Raw genomic sequence first — 14,692 nt, 5'->3', positions numbered from 1 at the left:
ACTTTTATGGTCAGATTTTTTTGGCCATGACATCCATGCGTATGGAGAAACAGTTCGTGATACTACGAAAACAACTCAATCTGCTAGTTCTGCGGCCAGATATCCTTTTTAGCTTGATTTCTTTTTCCTGATGATTAACATTTAAAATGAGACAAAATAATCCCAAGATTCTCTGCATTTTGCTTTTCTTTTAAAATAACTTCATAGAAAATTGTCGGAAAGAAAACACGAGTACAAGACGACGAATTCGCAAGACGGTTCAGGCTAAGCGATTGAGAAAAAAGAAGAAAGACGTACTGGTTTAGCGGTGCGGGTTCGGCAATCAGGACAGAGCCGATCAGTCCAGTCTGGAGACGCGTGGCAGCAAAATGGTGTCTGGCCGAGAGGACGACGTAGGCCGAACCGTTCGGGGAAAAAAAATGCCTGGAATAAAAAAAAAAGAGAATCAATGTTAGTTCACAGTTAGCGGACTTGAAAAATGTGCACTTCGAAATCAAATCACCAAAACCCCCCCCAAAAAATCAACAAGTCCCCATTCCTGTGCTGACATGGATTTACACAGGACAAAATCGAACAATAGCCAAATAATGCCTCCGCTGTTTCAACAAGCACGAATCGCCCAGTAACGACACAACAAGCCCCGAGCATGCTCCTCTCCCACGCCCGTCTTGTGCTGACCACTTCTGATAAGGACACACAAACCAAAAAAGTAAAAATACAAAAATCTAGAAATCGAAATAAAAAGGCCAGGGTTTCAGCACCGTGAGACGTGAGCGGGTGAGATTTCTGGCGTGGCGGAAGATAATGTGGAATTTGTGAGCGGGCGAAGGAAAGGGTGGTGTTTTTTTTAATTTTCTTTTTGGCATTTTGTTCTTTCGGTTTTTTTTTTGGATCCCAGCATGATCCTTGGCTGCTGTTCTGACTTTCCTTCGCGGTGCCAAATTCGGACGTTTCCTTTTGTTTTAAAACCCCCGTGAACAAAACAAAAAAAAAATCAGACTGAATGATAAGCTGTTCTTTACACACACAAAAAAAAAAACAGAAAAAGGAAGAAAGAAACAGAGGGAGAAAGGGGGAGAGAGAGAAACGAGGACCGAAAATGAAAGACAGCTCTGAAGAAAAAGTAAGTCTGAGAAGGTTATGTTTTAGTAGAGCCTTTCGTAAATATGCCATCTCTTCAGTTGTGTGCCACAGAGGTCTGTTTCCTCTCTATGAACACAACGGGAGCAGCGCTGCATTCTGCTTGTGGTCCACCCCGTGCCACGTAGAAAAAAGGAGCTCTTACTTTGTTTTTTTCTTTTCAAAATGGCTCAAGGCTTGAAGTAGCGAGAGTATGAAATGCCCCGTGCCCTTTTTTTAAGATGGCGAGATGTCTTATACAGCAGCAGGCACGATCCTCCTCGCTCTCTCGTTTCCTTTTTCCCTTCCTTTTTTTTCCCCCCTTTTCTTTTCGGATTAAAACGATGGCGCACAGCTGTGTCACCGCTCCTAATTGAGTGCTGCGCTGCCAGCAGACGAGATGATGCCAGGGCTGCAGAGCGTTTACATAATTCGACAACATCGCACTCCACAGCCCGTCTGTCCGTCTGTCCGGCCTCACACCTGCCCACCCTATCTGCCTGCCTGCCTGCATGTCCTGGTACAACACCGTGATCTCTGTCTGTCCAGCCCACAGCTGACTTCCCTATCAGAAGGTTTTGTCATCTGGCTGCGTGTCTTTCTGACGGCTGTCGATCATCTTATCTCTGCATTCATCTGTCTGTCGAGCTACAGTGTCTGTCCGTCAGTCTAGGAGAAGTTTTAAACCCTCCAGCAGTACGTATGGAGCTTGCAAACCTCCGTCCAGAAAAAATACAATGAACAACGGAGCCATTTCACTTTGATAAGTTAAAAACAGCCCTTTCTAAATTTGTGTATTTTAATTCTAATTCTTTCTGGACATCACAGATATTTTCTACAACGACTGTTTTTCCGAACCTGGACACAAGTCTTTTTCGGCTTGTCTGCCAGTTTGTCTATCGTTATATTTTCAGACCTCCAAAGTTTATCGCTAAATCACTAAATGGACAAGGCAGCTGAAACAAAACAAGAATAAAATGTAGATGCCTTCTTCACTAGATATAATGTTATGAAAAAAAATAGAATCATTAACTTATTTATAACAAATTAACATTCCAACAGCTACAGTTTTCAGGTTACTTCCCACAACTTCAAATTAAAATATTACTTTTAAAACTTTGAATTAAACTGTTTTCCTGTTGAACTAATGTGGTATAATATCAAGATGCATACAGTAAAAACTGCACTGTATCACTGCAACAGTCTTCTAATCCAAAATAAATCACTCTTGATTTTTATTAAGCGTTGAATTTGTGAAAGTTGAGAACGTTAAAAAGTTTTACAAAAAGCATTAATGGACCTTCTGCTCCTCACCTGTTTATTCAACACCAAAGTGAGTTAAGTAACATAGATGAAGCACTGTTCTCCATTAACCTGAGGTGAAAGATCTGCTCTCTTCCTCTTTTCTATACTTTGTTAGGTAATAATGACCATAAGGAAAGTGATCTGCATTACAATGTTACCAATGCTTTGTAACAGCTAATGAATTAATGGGATGCAAGAAAGTTATTAAGCATTATATAACCAGTAAAATGCAAAAACAATATTTGTAGATGAGTGGTCATCTGTATCATAGAAAGTGGTGCATATTTTACACACTTATATAGGATACATACAGCATTACAGTATATATTATTTCAGAGATAAAACAAGTGTTTATATAGCACTACTTATGCAATACATTATTCAAGCATGATTGCAGCAGATTTAAAGCAAGAAATCTTTACCACACAGCCACAATCCTCATTATATGGATAAAAAGCAAACGTTTGACATTTTTTCTGACAAAAAAGCTGAAATCAGCTAAAGTTTTCCTCATTCTTTAAAGTAATAAAAGCTAAGATGATATATGTGCTAAAATAAAAGTAGAATGGAATCCAAACACTGACATATGAATATTATATTAAATATTGTGCGGAAATATGGGTCTCATATTAAAGGAAAATATATCCTCAACGTAGCACGCTGAATTTAAGTACATATGATGCTTTTCATTCAAACAACTTTTTCTACAGTAGTTTCTTGCAAGAATTTATATATTATGCAAGAATAGTAAAACATATATCTGATCTCTCTATAAAAGATTCACATGACTTCAAGAGCACAGTGCGATTGTGCATGTTCAAGAAATCAAATAAAAGTACAAATAAAATTAACAATTCTTCCAGAAAACAAAAAAGACATCCCAATTGGGTGCGGGCAACAGCTGTGATTTGCATGGTTTAACTTTCAAGACCTTTGTGCTTTACCTGTGTGAGAGACTCATTTTCCAAAAATTACAGTCAGGCCCAGCTCATCTGCATGGATGAGGAATGTATTTCAGCACAGCTCTGACTATTCGCTCATCTGTATTTTTTGGGGAATTTTGGCATTATGTGGGTTTTACCGGCAATAAAAAAAGATGATCACTTGTGCATTCCACCTACAGTATATATATACGGCCTAATTCAAGTTAGTGTTAGTGACTTACGCTAACTGACAGACAGATGACTTCTGAAATCAGTTCGTTTGGCATTACAGAAAAGCAAAGCAAAGCAGTTCAGCTTCCCGAAGCTCTGCCCCTGCAGTAGAATCTGTCCGAGGGCTGCTCATTGAGCCATTCTGAAGTTATCTTTTCATTTCTAAAAACAGGCCTTTTCCCTACATCAGGCTGTGTTAAGAAAATAAGAAAATTGAACCAAAGGAAGACTGGGAAGTTAATTATGTCGCATAGCGTGCCATCTTGCATTAAGAAAACATTTAAGAAAAACTAAATAGAACAAGAGAAACCAAATGCCAATTTTGTGTTTTTTTTCCCCGCTTTTAGGAACAAATAAAAATACTTTGAAATGATTCTGGGTTTTGAAAATTTAAGGTAATACAGTAACTGTTTCCTTTTAACCATTATTTCAGGAAAGGTTGGATTACGGAGCTTAAGAGCAGAAACTGCCATCTAGTCCACATCTCTAGAAGAACTGCAGGTAAAAATAAATAAATTTTGATATCAGTTCAAATGGTTAGTGGTTTAGTCATGGATTCATCTGGAAGCCAGATTTATTTGAACAAATCACACAAATTTAAAGAGGCAAAGTATTTAATTTAAAGAGGTAGCAGATATAATTTTAAGCACTGTATTTTATTTAAAGGGGTAGCTTATTACATTTATAGTAGTGGCATATTTGATCTATTTTTAATATTACCACAATCCTAGCTTTGTGATCAAGTCTAGGGAACCCACACAGTTCTTACATCCCTTTACTTGTCACCTGCGCTGCCCTGACCAGCAGCTGACCACGAGGAACACTGCCGATAACTCATCCTCACTCGTTTCTTTCACAGAGACCTGGTAATTGCTTTCAGAAGTCCAGAGAAACAGTGAGAAAGAGCGCCAGCGGAGATCTGTCGCCATGTTAGGAACTGAGCCTTTCGTTAATATGGATGAAGTGACGCAGGAAAGCACTACCCTGGCAGCTTGCAGCAGCTACCCTGAAGTAAGAGATCGCTAGGTTGTTGCTCACAACCCTCACAACTAAATCACATCAGAGACAGGCCTGTACGTGGGCACCCTGTACGCTCCCGCTTGGATACTCAGGATTTCAAAACCCCTTGCAAAAACGTCCCAGAACGGAGTCCAATGACTTGAGAACTGGATATACGACAGTGTTGCGTCAAATGAAGGGCTTCGATTTCTTTGCAATGCTCAACTCCTCTCCCGTCACAATCTGGGGTGTCCTGGTAGAGTTAGCCATGTAGCCCCCACACTGCAGTCTGAGCACAGACAGCAATTCAGGCACTTTCAAATATAATTTAAGAACAGAAAACAATGACATTTTGCAAAGCGCTTCTTTAAGGATGTCGAGCACATTGAACATTAAATTAAACGTATTCAGGAATATTAAGATGGCTTGCTGATGTGGGACACTGATGAAGTGGGTGATCAGTTTCCAATCCCATCTGCTGTGACGCCCCATACTGGAATAATGACAAGAGAGCTCAAGGGCCACACTCCTACAGTACTTGACTTCAGTTTGGCACCACAAGGTTTTTCCAGAAAGACGGGTTTCGGGACTAATGTAGCCCCTCAACATCCATGCCCCCCAAAAATAAGTGCACAAACAAACAATATTGTGAATATAACACCAGAAATTAAAAAAAAACAACAAAATCTTGAAAACCGAGGGACTACACTGTAGGAGGCAAGAATGTCTATCTGAGAATCCAAAGGCTGAGAAGACGATTCCTTCTGCTCCTGCACCCAAAATGACCAGAATTACTCTTCAGGCATGGCTGGGATACCAGGCTCCTTTTGCTATGTTTTGAGGGCCATGCCAAGAGAAGAGGAGATACCCCGAAAACACTCAGCAAAGTGCCGGACGCAGTTGCAGCACTCCAGGAGCACAGCCAACAGGAACCCCAGTACTTCTGAGCACAACTAAACAAAAGCTCAGACTGGAGGGAAAAGGTTTAAAAGCGCCAGGACCACGTTCCTGATAACGTCAGCAGAAATAAAGCGTGGTCGGCTGACAGAGACCCTTTGACACATGAAGCAGGCAACTGAATTCAACACTAATAAACTGAAATAGGAATAAATATGGATGAGAAACCCCATCACGCAAGTTAAGAAGCAGGACTGGAAAGGACAGCGTCGGCAAAAACGATAATAAATATAAAAATCTAATCTGGACGGTGGCCTTAGGCCTTTTGACTCGCGGAACAATCCAGCGCCTAAATGCAAAACTTCAATGAAAACAAAAACAGACACAATAATTAAATAAAATACAAGGTGAGACTAAAAGGAGCTATGCCAAATAGACCCTCCCCAGTCTTTAAACATGTTAATATTGACTTACCGGTCGTCTTTAATGTTTCCAAATGGGATTCTTTATACGCACTGCGCCTACAGCGCTTGGCAATAGGACGGCAGAGTCAAGTCCACTGTGGCCCGCGAGAAACTCAAAACACAAACACGTCAACGGACAAACAGAGCGAAACAACGGAAGAATGAAAGAAAAGGAAAGAAAGAAGGACAGCTAGCAAAAAAAAACGAAAACAAAAAAAAAGCCCCGTTCCTGTTTTTTTTTGTTTTTTTTTTGGTTTTGTTTTCTGTTTCGTTTTGGGAGAAAAAAAGGAAATTATCTCTTTGTCTCTAAAACCTCTGTATTCTACTAACCGGGTGCCTGCTTAACAACCAAATGACAGGCAACATCTGTTTGTAAGAAAGCCAAGATCCGAGTCTTAAAAAAAAAAATTGGCTTAATTTTGTCTCTCTCACTCTCTCTCTCTCACTCTGTCCCTCAATCGCTCTCCAGTAAAAACGACACGAAAAAGAAGGAGAAAAGGAGACAGCAGAAATTCGGAGAGGGAAAATGGAGTTCTGCACGAGTCCCGTCCGCCCCTCCACCTCGCCCCTCTCGCTCCTCTTCCCGATCCGCACAAAGACGGTCCAGGTAGAGCGGCACTCCAGTCCTCTCTCGCTAGCCTTTTTTTCCCTACTTCTTGGAAGGCTTCCCTGCACCAAAAATAAATACCGCTCTGTAGTTAAAGTCAGCTCCTAAAAGAAGAAGTCCTTTTTGGAGTCTGGCCATCTTTCTCCATAGCAAAATCGCTGTATAGAGTGAGTGAAACTGCCACTTTCCACTTACACTTTCACCCTGGCTTCACAACGACAATCCCCACCCCCTGGCTATCCTTTCGGCTGCAAGTTCCGATATCCCGCAGCCCTCAATATCTGCAAACACTGTGCCCTGGGCACCACCTGAGCATCAGAATCTTCTTCACTTTTCATGTTTCAAAAACCGCTGATCTTGGAACTGGCACTCAGATAGGCAACTTCTATCACTGACCAGTCAGGACACTGCTTTTCTTCACATCTCATTGTGTTCGTCTGTTTCATTAATGCTCTATTGTCACACGCTTGCTTTCGTATTGGCTTTGATAACTAAATACTTCGATAATAAGGTGTTGCAAAATAAAAAGAAGAAACTCCAGAGTGAATAACAGGAAATACATCGGGGAGGTGTTTCAGTGCTACGCAGGTTTCAGTGCTGTGTGCTTTGCCAGCTGGCTTTGGAGCACAGTGCAACACTGGTTTGCTTCCCAAGAAAACATCCTCTCAATCAGCTTCGCAAAGTCTCCTCAGGATCTAGCTTTTCCAGGAACCATCAACTGACATGACAACTAACAATCTAAACAAAGACAGCAACAGAGAATCCAGATGTATGTGCTGGGAGAAAAAAAAATGAGCTAGGAGCTAATACAGATGGTATAACACCCTTCTTTAAGATATGGTGTGACAGGCTTCTGTTTTTTCCATGTTTACGCGGAAAACTCCATCAAAGTGGGTAAGAGAGTAAAGCAAAGGGAGAGCGATACATTGGCAGCCGTAAAAGCCTGCAAGAGAGCAAGGAGACAGCGTGAAAGTGTGCAGAGAGAACGAGGACAGACATGCAGCTGCACTAGCAATTAATACGAGAATAATGGGACAGCTATGGAGGAAAATGAGTAAAGTGAATACAACAAATACAAAGAATACAGTCTGAACGAATTTGTGTGGGAGGCTTTTCCTTGTCTACTGCTTCTTAATACAGCATATTCCAAATCTTCGAACAGCACACTCCACACAGAATTACTAGGGCACCCTACAACACCGCACTACAACACAGTCCAAGACAAGTATGTACTTCATGAGCGCTGTGTGCTGTGAAGGAAACCCAGGGGCAGAGCCTTCTGGGCAGTGTGAAGTGTGTCAGCACGCGCCCACAAGCACTAAAGTCAACGGTACCAGATCGACAATTGATTGTCATAATGGAAAAGTCTAGATAAACCGCACTTTTCAGTACAATGCAAAAGAAAGAAATTCAAATTCAATCTCACATACACAAAACTTTCCTGTCCTACCTAGAAGAAAAGCCCGATATTTTGTGCAAAGTTATCTATTTTGTGTTTATCCGTGCATGAGTACAACTATTAGTCAGTTTCCCTCTTTCTTATTATAAAACTTTAGGTTTCTGTTAACTTACTACCAGCTATTATCATGTTTTTAATAATATAAAAAAGATGCCTTTCAGTGGTACAGGCTGTAGTCAGGATTAGGATCTTGTTACCATCATGCAGCTGATCTACAGTAAAGGTTGACAATTACTAAATTTATGCCAGCCTATTAATACTTTATTAATATATTTCTTTTACAAAATGTTTCTAAAAGCTGTACGCCACCCCTAATACAAAGCTTTACCTTTTTTACTCATGTACCCATGCAGACTGCAGCAAGCTCACAGGCACCAAGCAGGAAGAGAACTCTACTGATAAGGGGTGGGAAAGGGGATGGGGGAGACCTGTCGTCTGGAGCACACGCATATAGACTGGCAGTGTAAATGAATGTGTTAGCAGTTTGGTTAAAAAAGACAAGACAGGCAGGTTGCCGGCGAGCCAGGAGGGAGGCTTGTCTGTGTGGCTGTCTCTCTCCCCTCGGCTCCTCCATCCTGTATTCTGCTCACGCGCGGCTGCGGCACCCCTCCACCAATCCCCAGCATTAATCCGCACCTCAGACAGCCTGACTGCCAGAGACTCCCCTCTGTACAATACAGATCAGCTTTCAAACTTCCTGAGTGCTGAAATCAGCTGGGCCCGAGCCACGCTGGAGAGGGGCTGACAAAGTGCTGTGTCCCTTTTTTCAAAGACACAAAAATAAGAAATCAGCCTCTGGGAGTCTTGGCAGACTATCTGCGTGTGGCTTTCTGAGATGGAGGCATTAACAGAGCCTGTGTGCAGCTGGACTACAGCACCTACTGCCTGAACGCCAGCCATCGACGTGCAGTTGCATCTCTAAAGAGGAGAGCTCTTCAGCCCCAGAACGCGCTGCTGTTAGCTCTTGCTCGCTGTAGAGGAGGATACTGTACATGTCCTGTATTACTGTCTGTTGTGCTTTTACCATTTAGACCACCATGCTGACAAACAAACGGAGATGCTGAACTAATTGTTTCTGTAGTTATCACTTCAAAAACACCCTGTGATATACCATGGTAACAACTGTGCTAAGTCGAGAAGAGTGTAGGGAAGCATGCTATGAATTATACCATAGTAAAGAAAAGTAAATGTCTGGTAAAACCCGGGGAAACTGCAACCCGCCAAGGGAAATAAGGTGGGTGGGGTGTTGTAGTATGCTGTGAATTACATGGGCCAGAGCCTATAGTACTCTCTGACTCTCCCCTGTGCTCTTATCTGACTCCTTGCTTCAAGTAACATTACAGGAAGTAGCTTTCAGGAACATTTACTCACAAAGGAACTTGGCAACATAAGAAAAAAGACACGGAGAACCATAAATATTCCCAATAATCAGGTGTGAGAACAGGACAGAAACAGAAAGGAGAAGCTGTTTGTAAAACTGCCATATCCCTCTACAATACCCCTCTGTTCCCTGTGACTCATTAGCACACTGTCGGAAAGGGAGCGAGACACAGCGATCTGACACTGCGATCCATCTAAAGGGCCCTGCGCCAGTCTCGCCACTCCCTGCAACACAGCCCAGCTGCCGATTGAGGGTTTTTTTTACTAAATGAGTTATTTTCCCATTCAGTCTGTAGTTCGGAACAGCCAATTGCTATTCCGTCCATCTCCTGCGCTGACCTGCAGAAGCGATCGAAAAACACTGTGTGTGTCCGTGACTGAGTCATCGGGCCAGCTGCCCCGGCTCCCACGGCGCACCGGGACAGAAACAGCTGAGCTGTTTTGCCAAATGGAAGAGCGCTAAGCCCTGGAGACGCCTGGCGGCTTTGCCCATCCCAACCCCTGGCAGTGCCCTGGCTGAGTCATGACCACAGGGGTACCCTGGAATGGCGCAGCCTGAGGTTAAACACGCCTCGGGGGTCAGGGCCCGCCCCACACATCAGAAAGTCTTCTTGCCGCAGCCCCAGTGCCCATTAAACACTGGTCTTCTCCAGATGCCTTAGGGTATTAAACTCTGGAGTTGGACGATCTTAACTTAGGAACACAATTTCACTAACAGCTAAAATCAGATATTAATAATACAAACCATTTAAACATCCCTGTTGTATCCCCAAATTACATAAAGGAGGGGACCCAATTCATCCCCCAGAGCACTGCTGGGTGATGACCAGCAGGCTCTACTGCACAGCAGATCGGGGGAGCAGTGAGAAACTGCATCACCAGTTGAATTAAGAGGGATCTTCAGGGAGGCCGTACTGTATAAAACCAATGTGGAATTCAGCCAGGACACTGGGGTTAAAACTCCTACTCTTACAAAAAAATGCAATGGGGATCTTTAAAGGATAAGTAGTCTCATCCGAGATTAAATACTTCCTGATCCACCTACTCCCCCACCTACTGATCCACCAATGCTACTTTCAGCAGCAACCTGGTTTTCCTTAGGAGTCTTCTATCTTAGTGCTGACCTGGCCTAACTGTGCTTATGTATGAATATAGTTTAAGTAAACCAACTCTATACACAGAGAGCTTGTATTCATCATAAGGGTAGCTACACCAAACACACAACCAGAGATGGCCAACTCAAACTTTACATAGTGATAAAGCTGAGATGAGGCATTCCAGCATTTACCAATTTTAATAGGATTATCTCGGAGGCCCCGTCCACAGCACATCTCCGAGGGGCTGGTGCCAGGCGAGCCGCATGGGCTCCGATTAGAGCACGATGCCTGTGGACACAGTCCCCGTGTCTCTGACAGGGTTAAAGGGATTGTTCACAGTCACTGAGCCAGTCTGGGCTCGCACCTGTGGAATCCTTTAGAGCCCCTTCCTACAACAGAAAAACGCAAGGGAACGAGTTTAACCCAGTCCCTGCCATTTTCACCACTCTTCTGGAAGCGTCTGCCTTTACACTGCTTCACCTGGGCACAGGCGGCCTGCTCTGTACTTTCATTCTTGACTTGAAGGATGCCACTTTGTCACCAATGAGGTCAACTCAGAACCAGACCATTCAGATGGTTTAAATCCTACCCAGTCCTGTCTGAAACTGACCGTGTTCCCCTCATTAAAGTGAAGGGTTAATATCATGAAAAAACATCAAATTACTAATATCCATATAACGTAACACTGCTGGACAGATAATGTGAAATTCGGTTACTGTGTAACTTTAGGATTTTTCATACCATTTCATTTAATTAATTTCACTTAATTTTGCTTAAACTGTATTAAAACTCTTTAGCTCACCTTAAATTTAAGTATTTCCATTCCTATTTGAAATCTGGTCGGTGTAAGGTACTCTACAAAAATAAATTATTTTGGACCGTAAATAATTACATAACATGGTAGCACTAAGTATCATGGCCCAGAGTAACCGAGAACACATACACTGGGCCACATAATGGAGGACCCGCTGGTGAGAGTGATGGAATCTACTCTCTTCATGCTCTGGCATAGCTCTTGAGCGTCGGTGTCCTTCAACACGATGGCCCCCCTATATGCACAGTGTTTTAAAAATGCAGGTAAATAAAGTTCCTCAGCTAGAACAGAATGAGGGAGGTGATCTTTCACACTGGACCAGGATCTGCTGGAAGAGAAAATAAGCCTTTGCTGTTTTTGTTCTTCTCCTTTCCTTTTATTTTTGTCATCCTTAATCTTCTGAAAAATAACAGGAGCAGCAACATGCAGAGAGGCGTAAAGCTGGCCAGACGGCACAGTGCTGGGCCTGGGGTTCAACTCCCGGGGTGCTGTCTGGGTGGAGTCTGCATGTTCTCCTCAAGTTTGTGTGGGTTTTGTCTTGGTGCTCCAGCTTTCTCCACCAGTCCGAAGACCTTCTGTAAGGTTAACTGGCTTCTGTAAAATTAATTCTGGGGTGAATGGGCGCGTGTTTGTGTCCGTGTCCGTGTGTGCTCCGTGATGGACTAGTGTGTCGTCCAGGTTATAATCCACCTTGTTCCCAATGCTTCAGTATGCTGTGGGCAACCAAGACCCTGAATAAGATAAGTGGTTATTGAAAGTGTTGTGATGATTATGCATTTCCTACTGTGTTTTTTGCTTTGCCGTCACTTGAAGCAGCTCCTAAAGCCATTGCACAGTACAGAATCTGATGTTGGCTGCAAAAAACACTATACTCTCTAGGGCTGTCCTACATTTCAAATATTCCTCCTCCTAGTTTCCTAGAATTTAGCCTTGGTAAGATTGATCTTTTCAGAGACAACTTTTGCTTTAATAAAATACAGGCGAAAAGCCCAGAAAATCATGCAGATCACCTATAAAAGGATAAGAAGTGAAATAATAAGGAAGAAAAATGATTATTTCAACAAGTCCAGTACGTCATCAGAAACTGTGCCTGGAGGATTCGGTCTGGGACATTTTAATGATGTATGCTTTCCCTTTAAAAATCATAATATAAGCAACAAAGGGAGAGAGGGAGGAGGTGTTGGGAAGTGAGGGGCACCTAATTACTGTATTAATCACTTGGTAATTTCTATTCATTTCTAGTAATTGTCGCCTGGTAATCATGAAATGGGGCCAAACATGCAATATTAACACATCTTGCATGACAGCTAAGCAGGTTCTGGAGCCATAGTGCTGAAATGAAGAAATGCATGCGCTCACAGTGAAATTAAACTGACTAATGCCACTAAGCTTGCCAAGAAAACAGCTTGGCTTTAGGAGAAAAAAAGAAAAAGAAAATCAATGCTGACAGGCAGGGTTTGAAGGGCTGTAACTGTGTACAGACTCCTCGCCCTTTTGCCAGTTATATGCAAATTTTTCGGTATAAAGCTTGACAAAGATATGTCCTTTTTTTACATTTTTAAAGGTTTTTAGATCCGCTAGCTAGAGTCTTAATTCCCTCCCCCCCCCCATCTCTCCCACTCCTTTTATCCATATCTCTACGCCTTTTTGAAATAGGAGTTCAAGTTTAAATTTAAAAGGGGATCTTTTTGCGTACGACTGATTCAGATTCAGATTTTCTCAAGTACTCGACGGTCACTACTGAACACCAGCTTGAACTGGAGGCTCGGCGAAGGCCGGCTTCACCTCTTTTTGTGCCTCTTGGCTTTTCCACGACTATTTCCCTTCCTCTGTGTGTTTCTATCTTTACCTCCATCTCTCTACCTTCCCCATTCCTCTCCTCTCTTCATGCCCCTCTCCCTCTCTGCGCGGTTCTCTCGCTTTAATTTACAAATCCTCCAGTGAAGGACAGCCGGAGTGGGCTCCATGGTAACCTGGCGGCCTGCCATCTCATTTCACTGCCAATTGATTCTGGCGCGCCGCCACGTTGCCTACCCCCGCGAGCCTGCTACCCATCATGCACCTGACACCCTCAGTCTGTCTGGCGGTCGGGATCAATCCAGTCAAGCACACACTGACACGCTCACACACACTCACAAGCTCTGCATGCTGATTGCCGTGCTAGACATAGGCGATCTAACTGGGGATGCTACCTGAATGGCACATTCATTGTCCACCACTGCTCAGCTATTACCTTTTCTTACTCACACGCTTCCTCTGAGGATGCACGTTTACATTGTGTCGACTTCTGACCGAAATATACTGCATGCTCAACACCTACACTCCATTTTGCAACTCTTTGCGCTTTGGTTTTTAATCGGGAGATAGAGACATCTTTCTGAATATCCGCTGCATTTCCATGATCTGTGTGATTCCTTCCATTACTATCTGTCACGCTAGGAAGGCTCCTCTAAAATAAACTCAGTATCTTTAGTGTTGCACCGATGCTTCAGCAATGGACATCTGGGCATCGTATGACTAGGCTCCTCACCATGCTTCTTGTATCTTTGGTGGAATAGTTCATGCTGAAGACAAATAATGCACAGAATCGCAAATCACACAAACACAAATAAAACATTAATGGAAAGTAGCTGTCTGTCATCATGGTTTAACTGTGCTGCTTTAATAACCAATAGAAGTTTGGCATGTCTGCAGGATCCAAGTTTATACTTGCATCAGTCTAAATTCTTTTAATCATTATTTTTAAGGCAGTGTTTGCTGCAAAGCTTTTAAAAGTGAAGGAGACTAAAGTCAACACAGTACTCAGCCCAGGCTCTCTGGAAAGATCTATAGTCTTTTAAGCTGGGAGGCCTGGTCACCGAGCCTAACCAGTCAAACCTACACATAAATTAGCGTCACAGTCACCTGCCTCGCCATTTCCTCTGGTGCATGTCCTGGGAAGAAGTCTGGGTTGGAACCAGAATTATAAAATGAAAAAAAAAATCTACATAACAAAAAAGGAAACGGAAGCTAAATGAATGTAATATGTTTTGGAAATTAAACTGGTCTTCAATGTTTTGTTTATTGGTTAACATTATTTGTTCATGCCCTTATAGACTAAAATATTTGTCTCATTCCACTGTTTTCAATTACACAGCAATTTGAGAAAATGGCTCTTCCTCTCCTGTTTAATGGTCAATGAAAAAGCCTGGCAGCACAATCAGCTAATGCAATTCAACACTCCTACTTTTTTAGAGAATCCCAGCATACACATTGCTAAGAAATATACCGTGATACCTAAATGTCTGCCCACTCACACTGCAATATTGCTTACAGCTCAGACATCAAACTTCTGGATCTGTTGCATTCAACAGGATCCTTCAGCATATTGTATTTGATCAAATAAACCAGGACTTCT

The 14,692-nt window shown here is 42.6% G+C and overlaps 1 long non-coding RNA gene across 3 annotated transcripts; it reads left to right on the top strand.

Moving 5' to 3' along the window:
• The first annotated feature begins 797 nt into the window (after positions 1-797).
• On the top strand, positions 798-14,329 carry LOC107075642 (uncharacterized). Of its 3 annotated transcripts, none has more exons than XR_011183262.1 (4): positions 798-1,123; positions 4,012-4,079; positions 4,438-6,545; positions 8,358-14,329. It is a non-coding gene; the product is annotated as an uncharacterized lncRNA (long non-coding RNA). The 3 variants fall into 3 exon arrangements; XR_001477157.2 differs by lacking the exon at positions 8,358-14,329 and having other exon boundaries at positions 4,438-4,589; positions 6,408-7,642; XR_011183261.1 differs by lacking the exon at positions 8,358-14,329 and having other exon boundaries at positions 4,438-7,642.
• Positions 14,330-14,692: the final 363 nt, after the last annotated feature.

Source organism: Lepisosteus oculatus, chromosome 23 (assembly GCF_040954835.1).
Source record: "Lepisosteus oculatus isolate fLepOcu1 chromosome 23, fLepOcu1.hap2, whole genome shotgun sequence".
Taxonomy (NCBI): Eukaryota; Metazoa; Chordata; class Actinopteri; order Semionotiformes; family Lepisosteidae; genus Lepisosteus; species Lepisosteus oculatus.
The sequence above is the reverse complement of the archived record's forward strand: the minus strand, read 5'-3'. Positions and strand labels throughout refer to the sequence as shown.